Source organism: Ailuropoda melanoleuca, chromosome 1 (assembly GCF_002007445.2).
Source record: "Ailuropoda melanoleuca isolate Jingjing chromosome 1, ASM200744v2, whole genome shotgun sequence".
NCBI lineage: Eukaryota > Metazoa > Chordata > Mammalia > Carnivora > Ursidae > Ailuropoda > Ailuropoda melanoleuca.
Window position 1 is genome coordinate 136,083,632 of NC_048218.1, and position 24,981 is coordinate 136,108,612.

General features: G+C 38.2%; 1 protein-coding gene across 1 annotated transcript in view; it reads right to left on the bottom strand.

Moving 5' to 3' along the window:
* The window catches only part of SEMA3D (semaphorin 3D), a 200,649-nt gene extending 176,669 nt beyond the window's left edge, over positions 1-23,980 (bottom strand). The window contains exon 1 of the mRNA XM_034667196.1: positions 23,617-23,980. The gene's annotated coding sequence lies outside the window, so the exon portion shown is untranslated. The remainder of the gene's footprint in view (positions 1-23,616) is intronic.
* Between the last annotated feature and the right edge of the window lie 1,001 nt (positions 23,981-24,981).

Below are 24,981 nucleotides of genomic sequence, written 5' to 3' on the forward strand. Positions count from 1 at the left end.
TGTGGCTAAAATCAGCATGATCTAAGCTGCAAAGTGAGATTACAGCCAAAGACATTTAGACTGGATTCTGCTGTCACTTAGGGCAAGGATTGGATGACAACAGTGGCAACTGAGCAAGGCTGATGATGAGGGGATCACATTAGCAGGAGAAAATCATCCGTTACCGAGAATGGTGTCATTACTTGTGGTTTTTCAGTAACCTAATGCATATGTACATCAATATCTAAAAACTCACAACTTTTTAAGTCCACTTTAGGTCATTTTCTTTTAACAAAAGAAGAGCCTCAACTATTCCTGATCTCTCTCATATAAAATAGGAATAAATGTGTGGTGTAAGAATTGCAAATTATGAAGATAATATGTGGTAGAAAAAAAGAGAGAGAGAGAGAGAGAGAGATATGTGGATACATGCCAAGGAAAAATACAAACAGGTTCACAAGTTTTTTTTAAGAACTTACATTCTCCCTAACAAAAAATTATATAAATACATACCTGAGCATATTACATGTGTCAGTAGTTTTGATTCAACGGAAGAGAGTGCCAAGAAAATGGTTAATAACATAAGCAGATTTAATAACCTTGAGTATCTAATTTGGTTAGAATGAGGTTGCTTTTGCTTTTATTTAATACATTTTATATACATACATATACATACCCATATACACATACTTATATATATATGTGTGTGTATGTGTGTATACATATAATAAGGTATAATGCTTTAGTTTTGCTTAAATTTTATATTTTTCTATAAGACCTTGATCCTGTCAAATACAGTGTTTCTAACCAAGATAAAGGTCTTGGAATGCAACATCCTAAATTTGTTAGGGCTTATGATTAAATGAGAACGGGAATACGAGTTAGGAGACTTTTAAAATAATTCAGGCAAAAGATCATGAAGGTCTGAATCATGGTGTTGGCAGTGAGAATGGAAAGGAGGGAAATTTTAAGAAAACTTGATGAACTAAGTGGAAACAGAGAGCAGAGGAAAGTGATAATAATAGCAGCTAACATTTATGCAGGGATAACTAAGGAACAGACACTACCCTGAACTGTGAATTCATTGATTTATTTAATCCCCACAGTAACCTATTAAATATTCTTATAGCCCCATTTTATAGATGCAGAAACTAAGAGAGATAAAACAAAGCATCCAAAGCTATAAGCCGAAAAAGTCAGGATGGGAACCCATGTCGACTAAGCCCAAAACACACGCTCTGTGTTGCATCAGAGATGACTATTGTACAAAATGTAGGGTATTCATTGGATGATGGTAACAGAAAAAAAGAAAAGAGGTTAAGAAGTTCAGTAAAGAAAATAAAATATTAAAACCCCGTTTTATTTTGCACATTTGTGTTAAATGTGCAAAAGGCCAGAAAGCTATGTAGATAAGAAAACAAGAGAAGGAGGTTTTGTACAAGAGGATATAGCAGATTATGACCAAAGGAACTGATTATACCACTGTCTGAATAATGGTGTACAGGTGCTGTGAATGTTGAGTACAAATTACCAAAATTTAAAAAATTGGATGAAAAAATGTCCTAAAGCACAACACAAATGAATTGGCCCTAGAGAAATTCTACCAAGGGTGACTGGTGAACCAGGAGTATTTCATTAGCTACAGGTAAATAGAAACCACTGCGGAGATCAAGGACACAAACCAGAGTATGCATCACTGCCCAGGAACAGATATCAACGACATCAAAGCATCAGCATATGAAATGTTACAACAGGCTGATTTTGTTTCGTTTTGTTTAAAATGCCTGACCTAGATATCTAGGCTGGATACATGGACAAATGAAATGAAGAGTCTCTGGAAATATGGAGTAGTCAAAGGCAGAGGAGGCACAAAAAAATTCAGTAGAAGTAAAGAAAAGAAATAAAAGAGTTAGAATAACGAGTTTCAATTATTATAAGTTTTCACCTTTAGATGACAGTGAACTTTTTTTAAAGATTGTATTTATTTATTTGAGAGAGCGAGAGAAAGCATGAACAGGTGAGGGCAGAAGGAGAGGGAGAAGCAGGCTCCCCTCTAATCGGGAAGCCCTAGGTGGGGCTTGATCCCAGGACTCCTGGGTTTATGACCTGAGCCCAAGGCACATGCCTAACCAACTGAGCCACCCAGGCATGCCAATAGTAAACTTTTCTATGAAGCAGATAATACTGTTGGTGATCCATTTGATTATATTTTAGTAGGAATATGATTATTTCCCCCTAAAATTCCCTAGATTTGTTTTCCTATCCTCAGGAATAGTTATAAGCACTCAAGCTTACCTGCATAGAGATACAATCAAAAGACCAATACATATAAGAAGGGAGAATGTATTTTCACATCTATTTGCCAGTTTAAAAAAAAAAAACATATAAAACTAGGGGAATTATTATTCCAGGAAGGTTGGAATTTCCCTCTACAGGAAAATATCCACAAGTGAAAGATGTAATGCAATAAATAAATACATGATTAAGAGAAAAATAAGACTGCACATCTGCTTCCTGGTAGAATTATGATGAATACACTGGGAAATGTTGCTTTTGGTTTCTATTATTAAAGGTGACCACATCAAGAAAGCATGATATTGTGTAAAAATGTTATCTTTCTTTGTTCACTTCCAGATGATAAGAGGACAGTGGTAACACTCTGGGTAAGTCTATACTTCCTATAAACAAGCTACTCAAACATTGTACAAGGAATAGTCAACAGCAAATACTACTTAATGACTTCTAATGATGTTTAAGTATGATCTATTTTTTTTTAAATTTTAAAATAGTGGAGACACTACTAAAAGTCTCTCTTTCCTTATATATGCGTTATAGAATGTGCATGAGTGTGAGTTGCCTTCAAATAAATCTCTCTCTTGTTTAGGTTCATTGAATGAGGAAGTTACCTTAAAACTGATTGATAATAGCAACCGTTGAAGGTAAACTCAAAAAGAAAAAGAAAGCAAATCAAAGACTCATGCTTTTCACATTGTCTGGGAGAATCTCCCTGAAAGTCCAAAACCAGTGAAGCACTGCAAAGAACACTTGAGACATTCATCCTGTACAAGAATCATTCATTCACTGAGCGTTTGCCATGTACTTTTTAGCACCACTGTGATACCACGGTGATCAAGACCTATTCCAGCACTCATCAAGCTTACATTGTAATAGAGGACACAGATGAGAAACAGGTAATTTTCTGCATGTGCTTTCATGTTATTTACTGTTGTTGTAAAAACTCTATGAGACACTAAGATTTCCCTCCTTTGCCTGAATGCTTTGATTCTTCCATAATAATTTTTTGAAAATTTAATTAGTTTCCAAAACTTTATTATCTCCTTATATCTACCATCCAACATACTAATCTTATATATACACACACATATAAAAGGCATCCTAAGTATAATATAAAGTATATGTAATCATATATGGAGTACGTGTAATATATAAGTAATATGTATACTAAAGAATTAACATGTTGCATGACATATATATATATGCACATATAGACAGATTTTAGGGGAGGAAAAATAATTTTCCCTCTATCCTTCTAGGTCCTTGTCTGAGACCACCCTGTAATAAAATGACAGATTAACAGGAAAAACCAACAGAAGTTTAATAACTTGTGTACCTCCCATATACACGGGAGATACCCAGGAAAACTGAGTAAATCCCCAAAGGACCTTAGCCACCATTTTAATATTGTCTCCCCATAAAGATAAAAGAAATATGTTGCCGAAGGGAGCAGGTAAGGGAGGTTACCAGGACAAGGACCCTGAATAAGGGTATGGCTGTTATGCAGATTTAAGTCCAAGGCTTCTCCATTGATAAGAAGTTTTCTAGAGATTTAGTGATTGTCTCTTCCAGGTACAGAGAGGGAGATACCTCCACAAATGGAGATTTCCTTTATAAAAATAAATTTCCCTTCTTAAGGATAACTTCTAGGTTTTCAGAACTTCCCCTGAATCTGCTATTTCTTAAAAATAATCAAGTCAAGATAATCCTTACACCAAAGAGGCATATTCTGGGTGATATATTTTGCTCCCCTTCAGATATATAGATGCGTATGTATATATAAGAGTGTGTATACATAGATATATAGATAGAAAATTCTATAATGTTAATAAAAGGTATACATTTATAAGGATACTCTTTTATTTTTTAAATAATGAAAAGTAGCTAGGTAGAGACTAGATCAAGGGCAGCTCTATAGCTTTGGAGATCATAAACAGAGTAAGAGTCTTTGGTTATCAGATAAGAAAATAATTTGTTCTCTTTTGGAAATGGCCATCATTAAATGAGACAAAAATTATTTTATTATTTATTATTTTTTTTAATAGAGAGATTTCCAATTAAACATTCTGAGATTAATCATTTATCAGGGTTACGGTGATTATTTCCAAGGCTGGAATTAAAACAAATAAAAACCCTCAGGTACTAGTTCAGTTAAATAAGTTTTAACAAAATACACCATGTTGGAGAGATTGCAAAATTCTGTACTGGATATGCACAAATTCAATGTATTCAGACTGTAATACAGAATTTTAGGGATACTATTTTCTGAACACTAATAGGTTGTCTGTTACCCTCACACAGTATTTTTTGCTGTTAATATTATTCTGAATGCAGGTAATTAAAGCCGAAATAAACTGATAGTAAGGAGGCAAATAGGATATTTGGCACATTTTCCTAGCTTATTAACTTAATAGTACATAAAGCTATAGAAACCTCATCCTAGCACCTAACATTTTCTAATTAAATAACTACTGCTATCTTATGAGACTTATTTTAGATTCTTTGTAGAGAGAGGGACAATCAAAGACTTCCTGATACTTTTTAACTAAAACAGAAAAAGAATAGCTAAAGTATGGAACTGCATTATTTAAATAAAATACTATTTTGCTGATGCCACATATATGACTTGGGATCTTATTTTGGGCTCTCTAGACCCTACTTTGATATTTCTTTCATTTGCAATTACATATCAACAAAGATGGATTGCTAATCACAGATGTACACAAAGTCTCTACCTACCCTACGGAGCTGCTAGTTGGTTAGGCATATAAAATGTATTCATATAAATTAATATTAAATTAAAATAATTTATTATAAAATGTGAATCTGTGTGACAGTGAAAATAAGTTACTGAACTTATTTAAATGTTTTGGGAACTGTTACCCTGATAAAGAAGGTGAGATTTGAATTAGCTTTTGAAAAATGGACAGGATACTAAGAGATTAAAAAAAAAAAAAACGACAACAGGAAGGAACTGCATTCAGGATGATCGGCATGAGCAATACTGGGCACCAATGTTAAGCACATGTGATGACAAAATAAGGATTTACTATTGTACTTCACAAACTAGGTAAGATTGTCATAGGTTCCACTACCAGTTTGATGATATCTGCTTTAAAGTTGCTCTCTGTACAAGCTCTCCATCCTCTGCATCTAAAGACTATTTCAGCAGGGTGCCTGGGTGGCTCAGTCTGTTAAGTGTCTGACTCTTGATTTGGGGTCAGGTCATGATCTATAGTTTTGAGATCGAGCCCCATATCGGGCAGTGCACTGGGCATGGAGCCTGCTTAAGATTCTATCACTCTCCCTCTGTGCACCCGCATCCCCTGCCCTGGCTCACTCTCTCTCTCACTAATAAATAAATAAATAAGTAAAAATAAAATGATGTTTAAATATTATTTCAGTAACCTGAAATATCCAACTTCTTTTAGCAGGAAAAAATTCACTAGGTATTCTATATCCTTTTGGAATCTAGTCTGACCTCACACCTTCTGTGTGGGAAGATATTACTTGTTCCTTTGTGAATTCTGGAAACAATATACACCTGTTTGAAAAAGTGTAACATCAATGAGAAAGTCTGAAGGTTAACACATCAGGTCCTGAGAAAAATATAAAACAGTTCTAAGACAGACTGAGTGCAAAGTTCTTGTTATAATAAAATGCTTTGAATATACAATTGGGCAAAATCATGAAATACACAAATAACAAACAAAATACACAAATTACAAAAGTAAAAGTCTGATATAATAGTCTCGTATTTCTCTGGTACCCTTATTCTCTATTGTCATCACTATTGTGTTAGATCTGTGAAGAGTCTCTTAATTGGTCTCCTTGAAAACTATTCGTAGGTTTATCTTCCTAAAACACCAAATCTTGGGTTATTTCATAGTTCAAAAACTTTTAGGGGCTCCCAATTGTGTATGGAATAAAATTTAAAGTCTATACTCTAGCATTTCAAGGCTTTCACAACCAGTAGAATAGCCTACTGAATATTGGTGAGAAGAAATCAAATTATTAGTGTTGTTTTTTAAAATAACAATGGTGTCAGGCTCTGGGAGAGGTTCTTTATCTACCTTTTCTCATTTAATACTCACATTTGAATGCATTTACTCCACTTCAGTATGAGTATACCAAAGCCGATCTAGTTAAATAAGTTACCGAATTTTCCCAAATAATAAATTGTGACTTCCAAGTATACTCCTTTTCCACCACAATATAGTGTAAACACTTGTGTGTACAAAATCACCACCACAGTGGTAGAAAGCACATGGTGACATCATAATTAGAGTTTAAACTGCTTGCTAAGTAGATGATCAATAACCTTAAATTAGAACCTACTGGAAAAAACACTAGCAGAGTGACCAAGACCAGGAGGGAGTTCAGGGTTAATAATTTATGTGTCTTTCCCATTTAAATAATAACTGAAATGAGGAAAGTGAATGGATCAGTGAGAAGAGTCTGTAGAAAGAAAAGACAGAACTATAGGCAAAGTGCATTTAGTGGGAGGAAGAGAAAGGGGAACCATTACCGAGTGGAAGAAGGAGCAGTCAGATACATTCCAGAATCATAGAGGCCCCAAAATAACAACCTGCATAGTAGCTCAAGGGTTTCCCCACCTTCCCTACCTGTCTTCAATCCTGGGCTACAGTCCTGGAAAAAGAATCATTACCTTGACCCAGATCCCTCTTTTTCTAGTGACCCTGGAACTACCTGGAAAACCTACTACTAGCCTGGTTGGTCTCTATGAATGACACCTAAAAGGAATCATCTGAAAAAGAAACCCACCTTGACACAGCAAAATACATAGAAAAGTAATATAAATTATTGCCTTTATTTAAAATTCCATGAAGAGGCAAACCAACAGATTTGTAAATATTCGTTCACTAAATTAAAAAACAATAAGAATAAAATTATAAAATCAAAACAAAGCTGACTCTTGATTCTATTCTTTAAAACTGTTCCTTCTCTTGATTTGCCCTAACAAAATTATCCTTAAGAAGTCATAGAATAGAAAATGCCACATTCTAAAGTTATATATACCAAGAGAATAATATATAAAGGGATTGGCTTTATGATTATTTAGAAAATACTTAGAAATTATTTCAAATAAGTCCTATTTATCCAATCTCTAAAATATTTTATTTCTTGTGAAATAGAATATGGTTTTATAAATTATTATTGATACAAGATATATAATTATATAAGATATATAATTTATAAATTATTATTAATATATCGATGAAGATCCCTATGCAAAAGTGACAATTAAGGGAATAGAGTAATCTGAAACAGTACCAAGAAAGGCATTAGAAAAGTATTTTCCCATAAAACATATTCGGTTTCACTTCCACTTGTGCAGAAGCTGAAGTGACCTTTAAGTTCAATTTCTGGAAACCATCATTGATTAACATACTTGCAGCTCCTATTAGTTATAGTCCAGAGAACTGCCAAGCAGATGAGGCAACATCAGACAAAGATGCTCTTTGCATGTTAGATTGCTTACAGCGAGATGCGGGAGTCACTTACTTATCTCTGGGCTCTTCCTAAACTTCCTCCTAGATAGATAAGGGCTTAGCTTCCCTTAGCGAGCTTCATCCCTCAGGGCTGTACTGCAGGTTTCTGAAAGGTCCCCTGAAGTCCAAAATTTAGGGAGTAGGGATCCAGGGCTCTCTTAGTAGTTAGATAGCTCAAGTAGGGCAAGTTCAGCACTGGTATGTCGTCTGGAAAGGGTCTGGTCCCTGGGCCTGAGGTTGAAATTCAAGAGAATGTTGCTGGGTTGATTTCCAGCCCCTCTAGTGGTGGACAGTGAATTAGGTCACTTTGTTTCCCTTCACATTTTACAAAGGGGACTAAAATAGGATATTCTGGAACTGGAGCACAGTGAGAGCATTCAATGAAACGTTTCAGGGCAACATTTCTGGGGAGATAGACCGATAAGCTAGTGGAAGTAAGCTGTGAGCAAGGGCAACAAATTGGCAGCAAGCCCATATTGGAGGGCTAAAGAGATACCTATGCATTGGGTAAAAGAAAGGAGGAAGGGGGAAGGAAAGCTGTTGAACAAATCTGTATTGCTCACTTGGGGATGGAGCATAGCAAGAATATATGAAATGTTGTTACAAATCCAGCAGCAGACAGCTAAATGAGAAAGGTGGGATGCTAAGAAATAAGCCTGGAAATTTAGATGGAGTGCCTATGGATTTTATTACTTGCTTTTTGCCTCTATAAATAGCTGTTTCTTGTGTGACAAAACTAGTATTGATGGGTTCCTTTCCCCTGATTCTTCACATCCTTGTATCATGGTCTGTTGCAATTGCCACCAAACTACAGTTGACCTTTGAACAATGCAGGGGTTGGGTTCCTGATTTCCACACAGTTGAAAATCTTTGTATAACTTTTGACTCTCCAAAAACTTACCTGCTAATAGCCAACTGTTCACTGGAGGCCTTACCAATACCATAAACAGTCCATTAGCACACATTTTGTATGTTCTATATATTATATACTGTATTCTGACAATAAAGTAAGCTAGAGGAAAGAAAATGTTATGAAGAAAATCATAAGGAAGAGAGAATACACTTACAGTACTATACTATACTTATCGATACTGTAAGTTACATCATCTTTTTATACGATGCATTGTTTGTCAGTGCCTGCATCAATATTCTCTCATATGGTACACAACACGGTAGATGTTACAGTATTACTAACATTAGACATCAAAAATGAAAAGGTAATGTAAAAAAAATTTGTATTTATTTACCGGTATAACATCTGATGCTCCGATAATGAAGCAGCAGCTATAGGATTGCTTTATGGTAGCCTAGTGTAATCAATATAATTATTTCATAGTAGCCTAGCCTATACAGTAATGAATGAATTGTTATAAAATTTTTATGGCATACAGTATTACAGTCATTCATAATACAGTATTGGAAACATTGTTACATTTTTTAAACCACTTACCTGTGATGATTGGTGAATACACAGTTTCTCCATTTACCAGAGAGAGGCATACTGTATGGTAATATAATTCTTCGAAAGCAAAGGTATAAAACAGTAAGACAACACATTATTAACTGTATATTAAATATTACTCACCTTATGCACACGATGTTCTACAGGATGAATACGATGATGATGACGACACAGAAACCTCTCATACAGTTCTTGCCGTACAGTTATTAGATTTTCAATAAAGATACACATGTACACAACATAGGCTTATTAACTGGAGGGCATGATGATTATTTGCTGTTCACTAAGTGGAAGTGGATCATCATAAAGTTTTCATCCTTGTGATCCTTACGTTGTGTAGGCTGAGAAGGAGGAGGAGGAGGGGCAGTTGGTTTTGCTGTCAAGGTTGGGGGAGAGGACGTGGAAGGAGAGGAAAGAAAGGCAGGCAGACTTGGTGCAACTCTATGGAAATACATCATAATTTCTGTCTGATTTTTTTTATTTTTCATTTCTGTAAAAATTTTCTGTTTCTATATGGTATCAATCCTTCTTCTGCTACTTGCTTTAGCTTCAGTGCCCCTATCATAGAAGAGTCCATGCTGTAAAAGAAGTCAAAAGCAGTCTTGAATAATTGGACCTCTTCTGCCAGATTATCTAATGCCAGCTTGTTTTCTGCACTGTTTCTTCTATGTTTTTTTCCTCATTAGTCTGGCACTGGTACAAAAATTCTCATCTTCATCAAGTTGTCTTCTGTTATTCTTATGGTGTGGCGTCTATTAGCTCTTCAGTTTCTCCAAGATCCAAGAACATATCTTGAAGCCCTTCACCCCCCCATACTTTTTTTCTTTCCCCATATCCACAATCTCTTTCATGATTTCCTTGATTGGCTTTGTCATAAATCCTGTGAAGTCATGCACAACATCTGGCACAGTTTTCTCCAGCAGGGATTTATTGTTTCAGGCTTGACGTCTTTCACAGTCTTTTCTATAAGGATGACATCCCCAATGGTATAATCCTTCCAGACTTTCATGATGTTCTCTATCGGGGTTCTCTTCCATAATGCTGACCATCCTTTCATTAGGGTACCATGTGTAATGAGCCTAAAAGTCCTGAAGTCTCCCTAATCTAGAGACCGCATTAGAGACATTATGTCTGGGGGCAAGTAGACCCTTTTGATGTTTTTGGTGTTAAGTTCATGGGGTGCTGGGTGTCTAGAGGAATTGTCCAATATCAAAAGAACTTTAAAAGGCAGTCCCTTACTGACCAGGTCCTTCCTGACTTCATGGACAAAGCATGTATAGAACCAATCCAGAAAAAACGTTCTCATTGTCCAGGCCTTATTGTTATACAACCAAAGACTGGCAGCTGGTGTTTATCTTTTCCCTTTGAAGGCTCAGGGGTTAGCAGCTTTATAGATAAGGACAGTCTTGATCATAATTCCAACTGCATTTGCACAAAACAGTAGAGTTAGTTTATCCTTTCTTGCCTTAAATCCTGGTGCTCACTTCTCTTCCTTACTAACAAATGCCCTTTGTGGCACTTTTTCCTGGAATAAGCACTTTCATCTGCATTAAAAACCTGTTCGGGCAGATATCTGTTCTCAATTTTTGTAATGGCATCTGGGAACTCATCTGCTGCCCCTTGGTGGGCAGAAGCTGCTTCTCCTCTTATCTTGACATTTTTTAAGCCAAAACCATCGTCTGCAGCATTACATTTTCCAGCTTTAGATCCTTCACCTTCTTCTTCCTTTAAGTTGTCATATAATGACTTCACTTTTTCTCAAATCCTATTAGAGTCTATAGGTATGCCTTTCTTACAGCACCTCTGTACTTACATCAAAGCTACATTTTTTCTTGCTACATTTTCAGTAAGAGTTAAAAAACACTGTTCTGCGAAAAGTAGAAGGGTTTTTTTGCACTTGCTGGTTTAGCTGCAGTGATGGCCTCATTAACTTCCTTTTCATTTTCCTACAATGGTCCTACACTGGATTCATTGATCTTGAAATGGCGGCAAACACAGCTGCAGACCTCAATCTATGGTACATATCCAGCATTTCAACTTCTTGTAACGTCATGACTTTTCTCTGCTTCCTGGAGGTACTTTCAGCATCACTAACCTTCATATGCTTCCCATGGTTTTATTTAAGGTTTACAGCATTGCACTAAACACAATGAAAAATACGCGAGAACTCACAAGAGGTCACTTTTTACCATGATATGACAATTACTGAAGAGACAAACTATTTACATGGAGATGATTAGTGTCACACTGTGTTTTTAGTGGATACTCCCAACACTTGAGCTCACTGCAATGGCAACAGGATGTGGCTACAAAATTGTTTCAGTAGTACAGTATATATTACAGTTCATTTTATGCAGTTATGATTCAATACTTCATCTTTACGTTTGTTTACATTTCTCTTGAGTGTGAATAGCACCATGATAAATTGATAAATTTTAACTTTTTATAATAGATTTGTGTATATTTTATGGTAAATGAGAAACTAGTATCTACATATATTTTATGCATTCACGACATAACTTAATTTTTTGATTATTCTATGCTATGTGAGCTTTTTCAAATTGTTGTTAATCTCTGAAAAATGTTCTGATATACTGGTTGAAAAAGAAATGTGCATATAAGCATAACCTGTGTGGTTCAAACCTATGTTGTTCAAGGGTCAACTGTATGTCTCTTTAAATGCACTTCTGTGCCAAATAAGGAGGTGGTAATAGTCAATCCTAAAATGTCCTTCTATTATCCAGGAACAAAACAGTCAGGTCACCGAAGGACTGTTCTTTGAATGAGATGAATGAAATACAGCAGATAAAGAACAAAAAGGCACTAGGAACAGTTTGTAGATGGTGTGAGAATCTGACCTGATGTGCAATTCGCATAACCTGAGTAAGGATAAAGAAGAGATAATACTCACAGATATTGCAATGTGCTGTACAGCATTTGATTTTCCTATATTAGCCCATTTAATCCTCTCAATGACCCCAGGAGGTTCGCAAATTCATGAACCTCCAGCTGAAAGACGGGAAACAGGTATAGAAAGGTCGAGTCACTTGTCTGCATCAAACCACTCAGATGTGACAGAACTAAGACCTGAACCCAGGCTGTCTGCTTTCACAGGGCAGAGTCTCAGGGATTGCACCACATTCCCTCCCACACTTTAAAGCCCCAGTTTAAAGTTACACTAATCAAAGACTCGAAACTTTCAGCTACCAGAGAAACCTCCTTTAGAAGTGGAGTATTGAGCAATGAAGGCCAACCCACAAGCACTAAAGTGGTATGGTGCAATAACTAAGACCCAAGAGAGAACTCGGGGCTCAAGATGACACTTGGGGCATAAGCGCCACATAGAGAAAAGCGGAAGTTAAGGAAGAAGATGACATAATTTTTAAAAAGGCTCTAGACCAACAGTATGAATAGGACCTTTTGTTTATTGTATTTAAGATCCTAAAGAGATTTGATGTGACCCGTAATGATAATGAATTCTTTTATAATTGTCCACTTCAGGGGAGTCATGTTTTCCATCTGTGTTTCATCAGTGCCTCTCACAGTGCCCGGTGCAGGCACTTGATAAATACTTTGCAAAAGATGGAAAGGAAAGGAGAGGTAGGATGGCTCAAAAGTAATATGGATACGTGTGAAATAACCTTTGTGATGAAGGAATGTACACGTGAAATGAACTTCACGATGAATTGCATATCTAAACCAGTGAGAGGAAAAAACGGAGGCAACGGGTTCCGAATAGAATAATTTCAACTATTAGAGATGGTGTACTTATTACCTACAAGACTTGGTGATATGCTATGGGAACATGAAAAATGTCATGGTAACACCATTTGATCCTTGAGAAACAGTCCTGTGATCCTAGATGTAAGAGAGAGGGTAATAGTTACTGGGGACTGGAAAAGATCTAAAGGACAGGGGGGTGGGATTTGAGTGAAAAGCACTCAAGTAGGGAAAGCATGTGAAGGTGGCAAGGAGAATGTGCAACAGTGAGGGGCCAGGAGAGGTGATGGCAGTAAAAGGCAAAATTCTTCCAAGTGAAAAGAGAAATCAGGGCAGCCAAAGCCCCACGAGGAAGGAGTAGAGAGAACGTAGGCCCATGAGGTTGGTGCTGGTTTGTCCTACTTATTGATTTGGGGAATTAACAAGACTTTTTGGTTTTGCTTGTCCTGGTACATTATGTACTTAAAGCACAAACATTTTCAACACTGTGTGTACCCAATGAAGAAAAAAAGGGAAATTCTACATCTTCATTTCTGATTATCAGAAATAACCAAGGCTCACAAATATATAGAAAGGATGACTGCTGGCTGTCATAGAGATGATGGTTGTGTGACAGATAAATGTTAGAGAAAAGCAGATCTGAAAGCAATTGTTATTTTTAATAAATTTCAAGTGGAAGTACACAAGATATGAAATGACTACTCACTATACTCTAATAACTTTTGAAATATGAACCCAAAGTACTATTTCTTGGAATATGAAAAGGCCTGTATGATAGTGACACAACAAAACGGCTCTAAACAGTCAACATCTAGAGATGGGGGGTAGGTGGAGTGAGGAATCCATAATATCTTAGCCCAAGTTCTCTGAAGGGTTTATTGAGTGCACATGTGTACTCAGAGCATTTCTCTTCTATGCAAGTTACTCCTGCCAAAAACTTGCCCTTTTTAAAACCTGAACAATGAACACTCTCTGCCAAAGCTCATCACAGTGAGGTCTAAGACAACAATCCCCACAGCTCTGTGAGATGAAATGTTATTTTCTCATCTGTACATCCAGCACAAATGCTTTTGAACAGCTACTTTGCAGGTGATAAAAGTCTTAACTTCAAAAGTTTATTTGTATTAACTTTCCATTTTAATATCATAAATAATATCTTATGTGATTTCATCATGCAAATACTTCTGCAGACAGAATAGTCTCGCTTTAACTTTCTACCATCCAGCTTGGAGAGCAACTTGTAACACACTAATTCAATTATAATAAGGGAAATACATGAAACTACAAGACAGACGCAAGTGCGGCCAAAAGAGTGAATTCTGAATCAGATTATACATCAATGATAAAATTAATAAGTATACTATTGCACTATTTAAAGATTTTGTCATCTGACACAGAGTCAAATCTCAAAATTGATAAGATTTGAGAGGATTATTTTCATTTACAAAGATTTTTAAAAAAGTACTCTAGTTATAATTATGTGTTCACAAGTCATCAATTACTTGAAAATACATTGATAGGAAGTAAAAAAGGAGAAGACAGGATAGTCTCTGGTATGCATTTTAAAAGATTTTGGTCAGAGTATTAGATTTCCCCATTCCTGTTTCTGACTGTGTTAAATTACCATAGGCAGGATCTCTCTTTCTTAAAAAAAAATGTAATCAATTATTTTTCATAACAAAAATGAAAACTCTGAGTCTAAGATTCTAGTGAGAACCCAGAGCATATTAGTCATATCGATCTGGGTCTTTTTCAGAGGTTTTCATTATTTCAGGAAATTCAGTGGGGTCATACCAAAAAAGAGGGCCTTTAGTCACATATTCTCGGATTGGTTTCCATGACTTTTCCTGAACAAGTTCTTCAAATGCGTTTTTTATGCTATGACTCATACAAACTAAAAACAGGAAAAAAAAAAGCATAGCTAAACTTTTCAACAATTGCCACATTAGAATACAAATTCACCAGAAACTATAGTTAACTATAAAGCACAGAGTCAGATAACTCTAATTATAAATATGAGGTAACACTCAAAAATTAGACACCAGTATAAAAGCTTAGGTAAGAAAGGTAACATGACAGGACTTTCAGTCCAACTGTTAAGAACTTACTCCAAGAAAGTGAAACGCAGATATTTTAAATAGAAACAATTTGGAGCACAGGGAAGAGAAAGAAAAATGTGTGATTTGTAGAGAGGGAAAAATGAGAAACACACACACACACACGCAGAGGGAAATGGCAGCCTGTGTATCCTCCCCACTCTACATTGGCTGCAACACAGGTAAGTCTCAGCTTCTGGGAGTTTTTTTGGGGATGTAGAGGCCTCCTAAGTATATTTATAATTTACAAAGTAGTAATGATACGTGTATTATATATAAATAATATTTGATAGGGAATAATATTTAACATACTCAATGCAGTAGATGTGCTTGAGATTCAAAGAGGGGTAAAAAGAATAAATAGTGGTTGAACCATTCTGGCAAGAATTTTGGAAGCATAATCATCATCTAGAACTGAAGACATCTGGCACGGATGATGGATCTTGTCAATATCAATAAAACAGCAAAGGCAGAAGTAGAAAAAAGTTTGCCTTCTCTCTTTATATTTAAGATTGATTTATAGGACATGACTAATACACAACTTTCTTCACATGAAAACCTATAATAATGGTAATATGGGTGCTTTTTAGTAATCAAAATACCACATTTTCCTTCAAAAATATAGTTATAAGAAGAACAGCCAATTCAAAATATGTGTTTACCATAATAAGATCTATTATATTTAGCACCAAAAAAAAAAAAGGCAAAATAGTAGTACCTTGAACTAGTGGACTAAACTAAGCATTTAAAAGAATGGCATTAGCCTTGCTAACCAAAGAATGGTTCACCTCTTAAATGGTTTCTCAACATGCTTAATCTATATGCTTTCAAATATGATTTTTAAAAATAGACTTTATTTTTAGAACAGTTTTAGATTTACAAAAACATTGAGAAGATATTACAGAGTCACCCTAAACCCACAACCTATAATAGTTTCCCTATTATTTTACATCTTATGGACATTTGTTACAATTAATGAACCAATACTGATATATTATTAACTAAAGTCCATAGTTTATTCTGATTTCCTTAATGTTTACCTAATGCTCTTTTTCTTTTTATGGATCCCATCCAGGATACCACATTACATTTAGTCCCTGTCTCTTTGGCTGTGACAAATTCTCATACTCTCTTTGGTTTTGATGTTCATGACAGGTTTGAGGAGTACCGGTTAGGTATATGGTAGACTGCCCTCCTACTGGAATTTGTCTGATGCTTTTCTCATGGTTCTTTATGGGTTTTTGGGAGAGAGATTGCAAAAGTGTCCTTTTATCCCATCCTATCAAGAGTACATACTATCTGGGGCACCTGGGTGGCTCAGTCGTTAAGCGTCTGCCTTCGGCTCAGGGCGTGATCCCGGAGTCCTGGGATCGAGCCCCACATCAGGCTCCTCCGCTGGGAGCCTGATTCTTCCTCTCCCACTCCCCCTGACTGTGTTCCCTCTCTCGCTGTCTCTCTCTCTCTGTCAAATAAATAAATAAAAATCTTTAAAAAAAAAAGAGTACATACTATCAACATGCTTTATGACTGATGTTGACCTTGATCACCTGGCTGAGATAGTGTTTGTCAGGCTTGCTCACTAACTACAAGATACCATTTTCCCCCTTTCCAAAGAGAAGAAGAGACCATTTTCAGCTTACACTTCAGAAGTAGGGAGTGATGCTCCCTTTCCTTGAGAACAGAGTATTTCCATAAATTATCTGAAATTCTGCATGGGAGATTTGTCTCTTCTCCATTTATTAATGGATTCAATTATTTATTTATATTAGCATTGTCTCATGGATATTTGTTTTATATTTTGGGTTATACTCAGTACAACTTTATTTTTTTGCTCAAATTGTTCCAACTTTGGCCACTGGGAGCTCTCTCAGTTGGCTCCTCTGTCTCTCTGACATATCCCATCACTGTGTGTATGTGGTAGTGGTAGTGGTGGTGGTGGTGTGTGTATGTGTGTGTTAAGCACTCCTTTTATTTTCTGGGACTACAAGAAGCTCTAGGCTCATGGTCTATATTTCCTGCCCCAGTCCTTGAGTCAGCCATTTCTCCGATAATCTCTGGTTCCTTTTATTGACGAATGGCATTAGAAAACAAGACCTAGGCACTAAGCATCACATACAAAATTTATTCAAGTTTAATAAATAAATACATTTCATTTTTAAGCTAAGAATTAACATACATTCGTAGGTTTATGAATAAAGTTTTACTAACACTTCTCTATGCTTATCTATATTTTCTAGTTTTCAGAAATGATCAGGAATTGTATCTGTGATGAAAATCATTACTATAAAAATAAATGATTGGCAAAAAAACAAGTGCCCCATTTCAACAAGAAAACTCAAATTAGTATCAATTTCTACAAAGTATTTAGCATTACAAGTAAACAAAAAATTCTGAGAGTTCCAAATATCTAGCTTTGAAACGAAGTGTTATATTTCAAAACTGAAAGTGTTTCTCCAAATAAGAATGGTATTCATTTTAGAAAACACTCTTTCTTTTATAGAACAATCAATTCAGATATGAAGAGCAAAAATTTATCCAAAAGCAACAATAATAACAAATGCCAAAACCCAAGAACGCCCGAATTTTACATGGTACGGACTGGTCTTTACGATAAGGGTAAAAAACAAAAAGTGGGAGTAAGAGTTTCACTGATTTTATACGTTCTATCACAGAAAACCACACTATTTAAATACAATTTGAGATTATGACATCATCAGGCACGGGTTCGGCCATCAACATAATATGTAAAAAAAGGCTTCTGTGGAGTTATTTAAGCAACTCAAGAGGGTAATTTGAACTTTATTTTTAAGCATTTTATACATGCTGATAATGAATGTATGGATTATACTAGTTCTCTGTCTCTTCACTAAGGCACCTCTAGGCAATATCTCTACTGAGCAATTCTATTAGTCTAATTCCTGCTCATGTAGTATGTTTGCAACTACTGATGCTTAAAACCCAGTAATGAGGTGCCAGCTATGCAGGCTCATTTCTGAACCAAATATGACATCAAAATCCTTAAAAGCTGTTTCAAGATATGCAAAAGATTGACTGAAAAGGAGAACTAGTAAAATGCATAATTAATTTTACTTATTTTCCAGAAAGCAAGAGTACTATATTTCAAGACTCTCAGTAATTTAGACATTTTTGCTTGTTTTATTGACTTTGTTCTTAGTAGTAATAGTACCATTTAATGATGCTTAATTCTATTTAATTAGAAAAATATATCAAATGTTTCCATTTTTCCTGTGATTTGCTAGTAAAAACCACTAATAGAAAACACTATTAACCACCAGTTTTAAAAATATAAAATGTTGAAGTTATTATGTTAAATGACCTATAGAAGAAAAAAAACATAAAGTAAATTATTCCTAATTGCTCAAGAAGATACCACATCTTTAAAAAGATGATAGATTCAGACAGATGCAGACTCTTCTAGGAACCCTTAGTCACTTAATTCGGTTTATTTTATACATTTCTATGCGAGGGCAATACTTGTATTTTATTGAGCTTTGCAAAAGAATGAGCAAACTCTAAATTCACCAGGAAAGATGAGTCAATTTGTTAAAGATACCCTGGTCTATGACTATTAGAAATTATTAAATATTATTAACATGGAAATAAAAATATTAATGAAAATAGGTTAAAAGTCATTAAAATCACTTAAAATCTAAGTATGAATGGTATGCTTCATTACATATTCCAGCTTCTTCAAGTACTTAACTATTTACGTTTTTAATAATTTATATTTATAATTGCCTTTTTAAGTATATCTCATTATTATGAAATTTCAAAATCATTTCAAAGGCATTGCAGTTGCTTATCAGTGTATTTCCTGTTTATAGTGAATTTTGCTTTAGCTTTATCCTTCTTTCTAATTAGGACTTAGGTACTTAAAGTTAAGGTGAACTAATATGGACATAGATGATGTGGATTCTCATGTGTTAACTGAGTCCTAAAAAACACAAGAAATTTAAAAATAAAGAATCACTTCTTTGTGGCATGCAACAATTTACTAAATTCTTACATACTTATTTCACACGATCATTACACCATTTCTGAGTGTTATGCATGATGATAAAACACTCAACATCTCACCACTTTTTTCTGTGAAAGGGTAAAATTCAGCTGTACAAGAAAACTCTCCTTCCTAAAATCTCAGAAAAAGTAAGGTATAACACCAAAAATCTTCAATCTGATTTTTATAGGCAATAAAGTGATTCAAAATCACTGTATTAAATGTTTAGTTAATGAATTAGACTTCAGTATGCATTAAGCATCTAGAATATGTTTAGCAATATACTAACCTGAAGGTATAAAAAGTTGAAGACCAATTCCTTCCTTCAAGGTTCTTATGATCTAGTCAGGGATCATAAACAACAAAAGTAAAGAAGAAAATAAATTAGCGGAAACTCAGAATATTGGCTTGAAAGGTATGATGTGATATAAAAGAAAGGGATTTTGGCCAAGGTTTCCTGGATTAGTGGAGTATTTTTTTAACCAAATTTTGAGGTAGGAAGAAATGTGATTAACAAGTTTTGCCCATGGTCAATCATTATTATTTCTATTACTACTTATTTCACAAATGCGGATATTTCTTTTTTCTTTCAAGAAATATGTTACTCACTGTTGAAATATTTACTTTTTTATTGGGGTAATCTGTATAGCTCCAGGTGGAAAGAACAATAAGTTTTCAAAATAGAGCTATGGTTACTCTTATTCATTAAATAAATTATTTATTAACTGAATAGAATTAATAGAAAATAATGCTTCCCAAAGAACATATGTCAGCATACCACTATATTCCCCAGACAGAACAGTAAAGTGCAGAGTCACATTTGTTTTTCTCAAAATAACAAAGCTATAACAAACAATCTGAAAACATACTAATATTTATTAAACCAGCACCAATTAGAATGTTTTCCTCTTGAGACTGAAAAGTTGATATTCCAAATACTTAATAAAGTGGGGATGACTTAATCCACTAACTCTGTATAAGCAGTATACAAACACTGGTCGACAGAGATACTTGCCAATTCCAGAAGATGTCAGAAACATCTTTAGGTCTGTGATAAACCTTTTTTTGGTTAACAAATGCCCATGTAGAATGAGAACACAGTATGAAGAATAGAAAGGAGGTACCCTGAAACTTCCTACCTCAGTTTAACCCTAGTCCCAAACAATGTATTTCCTACTTCTGGAAAAGAAACTATGTGAGAGTAATTCATCTTCATGACTCAAGTTCAAACCTATAGTTGATCTGTTAGCCTGTCATTGGAAACAGTACATGTGCTTGCTCTGACTTTGCAATTGTTTATATTCCTGACCTTCCTTGCCACCAAAAATAATTCCCACTCCCATGCTTACCACCCTACACACACGCACAGAGATTAAAAATTCAATTTATCTTTGTGCATTTTTCCATTGCAAAAATATATAAAGCAAATTCATTAACTAAGATGCACCTATAAAAGCAATTCTGCAAGAAGGCAAAATTAAATCCGTATAATTATTTCTCTACCTTTTACCCTTAGTTTCTGCTGCTATTGATTATGGTTTCCTGATAATTCCAAAACATTTTGCACTGCCAGATACATTTCCTTGACCTCCCCCTCTCAGAGAGTCATTGGGAAGGTAAAAGGAGTCACATCATTAATTCTCCTAAACAGAATTTTACAAAGGTGAACCAGTGGAGCCAAAATATGAAGTAAGTTTTTAAGTCATGAAGGCAATAAATAGACTAAGGAAAACTCCATTAACCTCAGGAAATTTTCTCAATACAGCCATGGGGTTATTATTTGACAAAATATGTTTTTTTAAGATTTTATTTATTTATTTGACAGAGAGAGCGCCAGCCAGCGAGAGAGGGAACACAAGCAGGGGGAGTGGGAGAGGAAGAAGCAGGCTCCCAGTGGAGGAATCTGACATAGGGCTCAATTCCAGAACTCCAGGATCACGCCCTGAGCCAAAGGCAGACGCTTAACAACTAAGTTACTCAGGTGCCCCACAAAATATATTTCTTTTGTTTTCATTTTTCCTTTACAAACATGATTAAAGCCACTAATAATTCCTATAAGGTACAATATGACCTGTGTAAATACAGATTATTAATATCACGTGTATATGATTCTCGGCCTACAGACTTGATGTATCTTATACCAGTCCTCAATCAGGGATTCCATTTAAATTCTTGGATATTCTTCCCTGGTAAATTATAATATACAGATGCAGTATCAAACTGATCATAGGTCCTCGCTTTAAGTGGGTTCGTGGAAAGCTTCCTGAGGTCCCTGAAAGGTGAGCCATGTTAAGGTAAAACAGTTCCAGTCTAAGCTCTGCCCCTTACTAGTTTATGTTTGGATATATCAACACCTTTAGATCTCATTATTCTCATTTTATAAATAAGAATAACTACTTTGTCTACTCCTCTAATCATCAATTCCATTTTTAAGGATGACCATTTGTTGTTAGGATTGCAAAAACCAAAATGGAACACTACCCACTTCTAACTCTGTGTCTTTGTTTTTTTCCATCTAAAAAATAAGGAGAATAATGACACTTCTTGTAGTACTGTTGGGAATATTAATTATGATAACGTATAAAGCACCTAGGACGCCGTAGAGCGTTTGATAAATGTCCCTTCCCTTCTCCAAGTTTCCATCTCATAAATGTGCAAATTCCATTTGAAATGTTGGCAGTCCAAATCAGTACCGTTTTATTGTCTCTCAGCTACCTCTTGACCCTATTCTTATCTCTTCCCACATCACCTTCCTGTATTTCCTGGCCTTTCTCTTCCAAGGGCCAAGGTCTTTGCCCATCTCCCTGACCTGGACCGTCACTGTGTAGCTTGTCAGCGATGCCTCCTCTGGCCAGTTTTAGCTGCTGGGAGGAGTCTCCACGATTCCAAGGCTGAACAGAATTAAAGCAACTCCTGCCTGGGTCTGCTTACTTCCAACCCCAACCCTTCCTGCTCATCTCCTCGATGTCTGGCCTCGGAACGGCGGGATAAGCGAAGGCATCACTGGAGTGATGACATGCGGCTCTCTCCTTTCCCACCCTCCACATTTTTCCTTCCACGTGCGGAACCCATAAGGCTCTGACCGCTCACGCCCCGGCGGTTGCCATGGTTACACAACAGCAGCACCAGACCCAGGAGGGGGTCTCATCCCTTCTCTACTTCCCCCATAACCCTTTCCTCTCCTCCCCGTTCGGACCTCCCCCACGAATACAGTCAGGAAGAGAAGCCTTTGCGGCTAAACTTGAGACTTGAAGCCCCCCTTCCTTCGCTGGGGCAAACAGCACTGACAAGCTAAGGAAGGGTGGGAGGGGCTTGGTGGAAAAGAGTCCTTGCTTCACTCCCGACTAAACCTCGAACTTTTCGCCGGCTTAACTCCTACTCCGTAACCAAGAATTTGGGACCTCATTGGTCCCTGCCGCTGGGCGCGCGGCTCGCATCCAGTCCCTTGGATTCCAGCTCGCCGGCGACAGCGCAGCGTCTCCTCTCCTGTCAAGTCCCCTCAGCGCTGGGACGGAAGCAGAGCAACTCAGCCCACGAGGCTGAACACAAGTCACCAGGGAAGGAGAATCTGCCAGTGCCGAAAACAACCCTTGCACTGCCAGGGCAGCCCATTAACGCTTCGACTCTGGGCGGGCCGGGAAGGGGTCGGCAGGGGACACCCGGGGCCGGGGGTGGGGGAGGGGGTTGATCCACTGCGTTAAATTTCCAGCAGGAGTCAAATCCAGGCCTTTCCCGCGCGAGCCAAGCCGAGGCTACCAAGGGATGCCCAGCTCCAGCAGGAGTGCGTTTTGCAATAACCGCATTTCCCAGCCAGCCAGCTTCGTGGCTGGTGTCTGACTCCAACCTTACCCTCAGGGTCTGGAAGGATGCACGCTTCCATCACACGGAGCGTCGCTATTCCTTCGCCAGGAAAAAGGCGTCGCCCATCCCTCCCACAAAGCACCACAACAAAAACAACCGCTACGGTCTCCTCGTCCCCTCCCCCAGCCCACGGAAAAAGGAGGGAGCGAGGTCGCAGATACCCTTGGTCAAGTCCTCCCCAGACGGTCCCCACCATCGCGTCTCCCAGTGAACCTGCAGCCGGCGGAAGCCACAGAGCACGTTCAAACGCGCTCTCCTGCCGCCTTGGCCGCGGAGGGAGCGAAGAACAGAGTGAAGTTCCCGGGCGCGTCTCAAAAGGAAAACTTTGCTGGGTGCTGGCAGCGGCCGGCTTCGGCTGAGAAGGCGCCGGCGGCGGCGCGGCAGCGGGGAGGTGGGACTGCGCCCCCGCCGCCACGCTGTCCCCGGAGCGGCGAGCACAGGCCGTCCGCTCCTAAGCGCACTGATTCCCAGTCTGTTCCCCCGTGCGCCCACCCCCCGTCCGCTCCGCTCCGGAGCCTTTTCTCCGTCCCTGGACGCTTCCTTATATCCTAGGGCTGCGCACCCTCACTTCCGACCCACAGCCACCCCCCAAATCCAGTCACCCCTGCTTAACTCTGAGGTCCCCAGCGCTCCCTCCCACTGAGGTAGCAGGTGACCAGAAGCCCGCCTTACCTGCCGCGAACTCTTCTCCCCCTCTCTCTGGGCCAGATGTCCTTTCAGGAAGAAAGGAAGGGGATGCAGGCTGTGGGCGTGCGCGGCGGCGACCCGGGGCACCGGCGCGAGCTCCTCTGAGAGGCAGCCCTGGCTGAGCCGCGGAGCCGCCGGCGGCCCTAGCGGAGCGCGGAGGCTGCGGCCGCAGAGGCCAGACGGGGAGGCAGGGGGCGCTGCTGGCCCCGGAGCGCCGAGACCGGACAGGCGGGGAGCCAGGCACCAGCTGGAGCTTTGGGGAGGCGAGTGTGGCGAGGAAAGGCACGCTCCGAGCGGGAGGGCGGCTTTTAAGTTTGTGGTGTGACCGCAGCAGCTGTCCTGGGAGAGACTCAGTCTTTCTAAAAAGGGGATGCTCAAAACGCCGGGGATTACCTCTCCCCTTCCGATCTCCACCCCCAGCCCTTGCCCCCCCTTTCCTCCGCGCACGCCAGTCCTCCCCAGCGTGCCGAAGTCCATCCCTGCCGGCGCGCAGGCTGTCAGCAGCGTGGATTAAATGTAGCTCCGGCCGCGCTGAGGCATTTTTTTCCGGGCTGGCCACCCCGTGCACTCTGCCTGTGCTGCAGCCGCTGACGTTTGAGCCCGCGCCCGGCTGACTTTGGGACCCAAATATTCTATACCATAAAGTCGGTAAGGAACTCCCGCGGAAGAAACCGGACAAATAATGTCCAAAAGATTCTAAGCCTCAAAAAGAGTACCTGTGTTCCACTAAGTAAAACCCCGAGCTACTGGCCCTGAAAGAACGGGCATGAGGATGAGCAATGGAGAACAAACCTCCATGAAGGGGCTAGCACGAGGAAAGACAAAGTAGAGGGGGAGGGGAAAAATGGGGGGGAGGGGGGTAGCAGAAAGCCGCCCAGGATGTTAAGTCTTCTTTCCTCTTTACCTTATAACAGGCAACAGGGATGTGTCATCTATTTCTGCCAGGAGCTTTCCTTTATAGATTTGTACACGCCTTGATCGTACAATAGGAAACTGAAGTATATGGGGAACAGGGATGTATCCACATTTTGTGGAGTCTGGAACTTAGACAATTTGGAGATGGGAGCCTCTTTAGAAAAGCAATGCAGAAATAGCTTTATTTCTACAGATCTTACCAAAAAACACTATGTGAATGTATTGTCAGGCTGCCCTCAGGGTCATGGAAAGGGCAAGTGATGAGTCCTGAAGCTTGGGCCTCATTAGCTGCATGGTAAATCCTTCTGTGATTGGAACTCTAGGTCTGGAATCACACACCTTGCACTTATTAGTCCCAAACATGAAGCTGACTTGGGGGTAGAGCCATAGGGGGAAAAAAAGCAGCCATAGGGTTCTGCATTTGTCAGCTTGATT